This window comes from Sinocyclocheilus rhinocerous, unplaced genomic scaffold, assembly GCF_001515625.1.
Source record: "Sinocyclocheilus rhinocerous isolate Xijiao unplaced genomic scaffold, SAMN03320098_v1.1 scaffold395, whole genome shotgun sequence".
NCBI lineage: Eukaryota > Metazoa > Chordata > Actinopteri > Cypriniformes > Cyprinidae > Sinocyclocheilus > Sinocyclocheilus rhinocerous.
In genome coordinates, this window is record NW_015660890.1 from 3059872 (window position 1) to 3066032 (window position 6161).

A 6161-nucleotide genomic window follows, 5' to 3' on the forward strand; every position below is an offset into this window, starting at 1 on the left:
CTGCAGCAGGTGTTGTGTGAAGCTCTGATGATTCTAGTTCTGACTGTCTTCATAAGAGCACAGCCATTAAAATCATGTTTTATTTGTTTAAAAAAATATGTCATAAAAAAAACTCTGGGATTGCTTTTATTGCGAATCATTTGCTCGCGATGTTTCTACATTCCTGTTCTCATGTTTTGTTGATCAGGGATTGTTTTGGATGGGAAGATTGTTTTTTATTATTATTTGGCATTTCCATTTTTTTTTTTGTGGCCTGCAAGAAAGTAATTTAATAACATCACCAGAACTAAACCGAAACGAACAGTAGATTGAATGAAACTGATTGATACAGTATTACTGACGTATAATAGTATAGAGTCTGTAGTATTTTATAACTATGCAACATTAATATATTTAGCTATTTTTATTACCTGTTTTTTTTTACTAATAATGTCTTTACTCCTGTCTTGACTGAACAGAATAAGTGCTGTGCTGTGGATTGTAAAGCAGAGCTCTGGGGCGTGTGGACAGACACTGACTGTAATGATGGACATCTGCTCGTGGACGGGTGATGTATCTACTGTGTGAATGTGTGTTCTAGTGCACTAAACATGTAGGTTACCATCATTTTCTTTCTGAAGGGCCTCTCCTTTGAAAAGCAAATGATGGTAACCTAAGCAGCTGGGGAAGGGACGGGGGATGATAATTTTTATGCAGCTTTCTTTTTATTTTCCAGTCTGTCCAAAAGCATAACCACTGCTGGTCACAGTGCGGGAAGCTCCAGAGGGAGACCGTACTGGTATCCCCCTTCTTTGGGCGCGCCTTCACACACACTCCACCATTCACTCATATCACAGAGACCTGGCTGGGATCGAACCAGCAACCTCTGAACCCGTGAGGCAGCGCTCTTACCTGTGAGCCACAGGTCTCTTGTTAGAGCATGTGAAGGAACTTATTTTTGGATTGTTGACTTGTGAGTTCCCAATAAAGAAGTTAAAGTACGCTGTGTATGTGATATAATGAGGTGGGATTTGAACCCATGTTTCCATCTCAGGTTTGGTCTCAGAGAATGTGTGTTTACCCGCTAACCCATCGTGGATTTCGCTTCATGTTTTGGTGTTTGAATGACTTTGTTGGATGAGATTGATTTACAGTAAGAAATAGTGGGATTTGAACTCCGATCTTCCAGATTCAAACACAAAGCTTTATCTCTTGAGCCACTGAGTCTGTTGAGTGTATTGAACTTAACTGAGAGATTTGTTCTAAATTATGAATAATACTTCTGGGTTTGAACCAGGACTTTGATGCTTGAGATTGAAGCCTTTAACCACTGAGCCACAGAAGCTGATGTTGTGCTGGTGTTGTATTTAGGGTCATTTAGATTTTAAGTTTAGCTTAATGTAGGTTCAGGCTGAGTAAAACAATCAATGCGTTTGTGGGATTTGAACACAACTGCATTGCAGCATCATGAGTTACAGGCTCATGTTTAGCTACTGCACCACTGTACTTTAAGTAAAACTTGCTGGATTTGACCCAGTACTTTCACACCTAAAGGTGTGAAACAATTATCCTCTGTACCACAGAGACTTGAATTCATTGTTGTCTTTGGTCTTTTACATTAGCATTTATTTTGATCAGTTGCAGTGGTGTAATACACAAAAATCACCACAGGAGGGCGAAACCAGTTTAATATTATTATACTTGATCTTAATTGACAAAAATCACCACAGGAGAGCCAAAGAAGTTTAAGTTTATTATACTCGATTGTAATTCACAAAAATCCCCACAGGAGGGCAAAATAAGTTTAAGTTTATTATACTCGATATTAATTCACAAAAGTCACCACAGGAGGGCAAAGCCAGGTTAAGATTATTATTATACTCGATATTAATTCACAAAAATCACCACAGGAGGGCAAAATAAGTTGAAGTTTATTATACTTGATTGTAATTCACAAAAATCACCACAGGAGGGCGAAACCAGTTTAAAAATATGATACTCGAGTGTAATTCATAAAAACCACCACAGTATGTCTAATGAGTCTACTCTTAATCGAGTCTAATGAACGCCCTCCTGTGGTAATTTTTGTGCATTGCTATTTTATATCATTGTCTGTGTGATTTTGTTCTGTCCTCTTCTGCTAAAATAAACTGATATGCAAAAAAGTCAGAGGACCTAAGTGGGCCTCCTGTGGTGATTATTGTGAATTACAGCGCTGCAAATTGAGTCTAATGAACTTTTAACAGGAATTTGTTCTGTTCTCTCTGTTCTTGTTAAAATATATTTATATACAAAAAAGTCCAGTGACCAAGAATTAGTCATTACTCCTATGTAAGATTTGAACATGTTTCTATTGCAGTTTCATGATTCTCAAACGTAATCTTGGCACTATAACTCAATAGAATGACAGACACTAAAGTGCCGTTTCTCATCCGCTCCTCTAGGCGGCGCAAGCGGGTTTCACCTTCAGTCCGACACCTTCAGCTGCTTGACAACAAGACGCTTGATGACAGTCACAACAACACGTGCAGATGACAGCTATTAATATCATTATAAAAACATGTTTTTCAGCTAATCAACAAATGAAACCGACACACGGTCCGATAAAACGCTGGAATTGAGTGTCACGCGACTCACCTGTAAGTAACTTTATGCATGAAGCGAATGTCTCTTGTTAAATGACTTGCACGCGCTGTATAGCAAATTAATCGGTAATTGTTGCGTTACGTTTATAATCTCTGACCGAGTCGCCCTCTGATATTGACATTATAAAGTGTAATAATAAGGAATCGCTCTCTTTGTTTCTGTTTGTTGATACTGCAGCAGGTGTTGTGTGAAGCTCTGCTGCTTCATGCTTTTTTCTGCTTCTAGTTCTGACTGCCATAAAAAGAGCACAGCCATTTAAATGCTTTTTTATTATATATATATATATATATATATATGTCGTAAATTATTAAAAGCAAGATGTTACAAAAATTAAATTTGATGTTATAGCAGTTTATAGACAGTGACTGGACATTTTGCGATTGGTTTTCATTGCAAATCATTTGCTCGTGAACTAAACCGAAACGAACAGTAGATTGAATGAAACTGATTGATAGAGCATTACTGAAGTATAATAGTGTCTGTCTGCAGTATTTTAGAATTATGTAACATTAATATATTTCTCTAGTTGTGTTACCTGTTTTTAGACTTGATGAACAATATGTCTAATAATGTCTTTATTTCTGTCTTGACTGAACAGAATAAGTGCTGTGCTGTGGATTGTAAAGCAGAGCTCTGGGGCGTGTGGACAGACACTGACTGTAATGATGGACATCTGCTCGTGGACAGGTGATGTATCTACTGTGTGAATGTGTGTTCTAGTGCACTAAACATGTAGGTTACCATCATTTTCTTTCTGAAGGGCCTCTCCTTTGAAAAGCAAATGATGGTAACCTAAGCAGCTGGGGAAGGGACGGGGGATGATAATTTTTATGCAGCTTTCTTTTTATTTTCCAGTCTGTCCAAAAGCATAACCACTGCTGGTCACAGTGCGGGAAGCTCCAGAGGGAGACCGTACTGGTATCCCCCTTCTTTGGGCGCGCCTTCACACACACTCCACTCATATCACAGAGACCTGGCTGGGATCGAACCAGCAACCTCTGAACCCGTGAGGCAGCGCTCTTACCTGTGAGCCACAGGTCTCTTGAAAGCAGAGCTCTGGGGCGTGTGGACAGACACTGACTGTAATGATGGACATCTGCTCGTGGACAGGTGATGTATCTACTGTGTGAATGTGTGTTCTAGTGCACTAAACATGTAGGTTACCATCATTTTCTTTCTGAAGGGCCTCTCCTTTGAAAAGCAAATGATGGTAACCTAAGTAGCTGGGGAAGGGACGGGGGATGATAATTTTTTATGCAGCTTTCTTTTTATTTTCCAGTCTGTCCAAAAAGCATAACCACTGCTGGTCACAGTGTGGGAAGCTCCAGGGGGAGACCGTACTGGTATCCCCCTTCTTTGGGCGCGCCTTCACACACTCCACCATTCACGCATATCGCAGAGACCTGGCTGGGATCGAACCAGCAACCTCTGAACCCGTGAGGCAGCGCTCTTACCTGTGAGCCACAGGTCTCTTGTTGGAGTACATCCCATGTCTTCATCTCAGAGAACGTGTGTTTATCCACTAACCCACTGTGGGTTTCACATTTTGTTTTGGCATTCGTACTCAGATCTCCCAGATAAGAAAACAAAGCTTTATCTCCCGAGCCACTGAGTATGCCTTTAGTGAGAGTTTTGTTTTAAATGATGGATAAGTTCAATTGATGTGGGATTCAAACAAGGACTTTCATGTTTGAGACTGAAGTCTTTAACCACTGAGCCACAGAAGCGGTGATGCTGTGCTGGTGTTGTTTTTCATTTAGATTTTAATTTTATTTTAATGAAGGTTTGGATAAGTAAAAGGCATTCAATTTATCTGTGTGATTTGAACACAACTGCATTGCAGCATCATAAGTCAAAGTCTCATGTTTAGGCACTGCACTCCAGGTAACGTGTGATTCTTGTCTTGTCTGTAGATTGAACCTCACTTTAAGTGACACAGGTAACCTTACACTTGCTGAACTTGAACCAGTACTTCCCTAGCCGAAGGTGAACAATCATCCTTCGTACCACAGGGATTGTTTTGTTTTTGTTTGTTTGTTTGTTTTTCTACATTACCATATATTTCTATCAGTTTAATTTTTTTGTAGTTTAAACCTCAAGTGTTTTTGAAAACAATTAGCGTTTTCTTTTAAATAATAAAATGATTAAGGCTATCACCATCACTGTAAATAACACAATTACAAAAAAATACACACAATTACAGTCTTTACAAGTCACTGGCATTGTACAGCATTTTGAATAAACTAAAAAACTTGTTTTAATTATTCTTTATGAACGTTGTTGTTGACTTAAGCGCGGCAAGTTTTAATTTGAGTTAAAATAACATTTTAATAAAAGTTTTCATTTTTCTCCAGAGATTTTGAGTAATCACTGCTATAAAACTAGTCTAATAACTTGTATGCACTGTGCATCTCAAAGAGGGTGAGAGCAGAAGAACATGCTTCCAATGCAAAGCAATATCAACAGCCAATCATAACTTTTCCCACATCTGTATACTCCCCTTCAAGGAGACGCACTCATACCACTTTGGTCTTGATCATTTTAAAGCACAGAAGATTTGAACCAGGATTTTCTACAGGAGGGCCACACTCACATCTCTGACACTGACACTTCTCATGAGCCTCATGGGATCTCTGTAACGAGCAAACAGCCCTCAGAGTCTCAGGAACTCCAGACTGAAGCTCTTCTCATCTGCTCTGAGACTCAAGACGTTTGATCAGCTGTGAAGCTCATTTATTCAAGATCAATCATAGTAACCTTTTCATTTTCAACAGATTTATGATTTATTCATTCAAGAGTAATTTAAAAGAGACACACCATAACATCCAATAAACTGAGAGACTTTATTTACTTTATTTTTATGTTTCACATCTTAAACACATGTAACTGTTACTTAGCAAAGATATGGTCATTTCTTTTAGACACCATTAATAAGAATGTTTCATGCCCTCTTGTGGTGAATTTTGTGTATTGCACAATGCTGCAACTTGGAAAATTTGCATTTATTTATTTTACATTGAAAATTATATACTGTTTATTCAATATCAGAAATATTTAGAAAATATCTCTTATTATTAAAAATAACTTAAATGATAAAGGATTCTCTTGTATTGTTGTGTTCTATTTCATGATTTGTTACATTTTTAAAATAAGCAAATTAAAATAACTTTGAACATCCTCTTGTGGTGAATTGAGGGAATTACACGGAATTTATTTCAGCTATAACTTGAGCCAGACGTAAACCTTGAAATTAAATGGTTTTGTATTGATTTAATATTAATATTAATAATCTCATTACACGAATGCAAAAGAAAAAAACTACAAAACACACATCTGGTAAATAATTTATTTTCTTTAGTACAAATATATACTTAGATTCTTATCCACACATCCATTCTTCAAACTGCTTGTCCACTGTAGGGTCGAGAGGATCTGGAGTCTATCCAATGTCTTGGGCCGCAGACGAAGAAATGGTACATCACGGCTGTAATATACATTAAATAAATAAAACAAATCAGTGGAATGCAACTGGTGAA

The 6161-nt window shown here is 37.8% G+C and overlaps 1 long non-coding RNA gene across 3 annotated transcripts; it reads left to right on the top strand.

Moving 5' to 3' along the window:
• Nucleotides 1–556: 556 nt before the first annotated feature.
• On the top strand, nucleotides 557–3562 carry LOC107725946 (uncharacterized). Of its 3 annotated transcripts, none has more exons than XR_001638180.1 (4): nucleotides 557–952; nucleotides 2424–2618; nucleotides 3224–3312; nucleotides 3481–3562. It is a non-coding gene; the product is annotated as an uncharacterized LOC107725946 (long non-coding RNA). The 3 variants fall into 3 exon arrangements; XR_001638181.1 differs by having other exon boundaries at nucleotides 557–904; XR_001638179.1 differs by lacking the exon at nucleotides 557–952 and having other exon boundaries at nucleotides 2346–2618.
• The last annotated feature ends 2599 nt before the right edge of the window (nucleotides 3563–6161 follow it).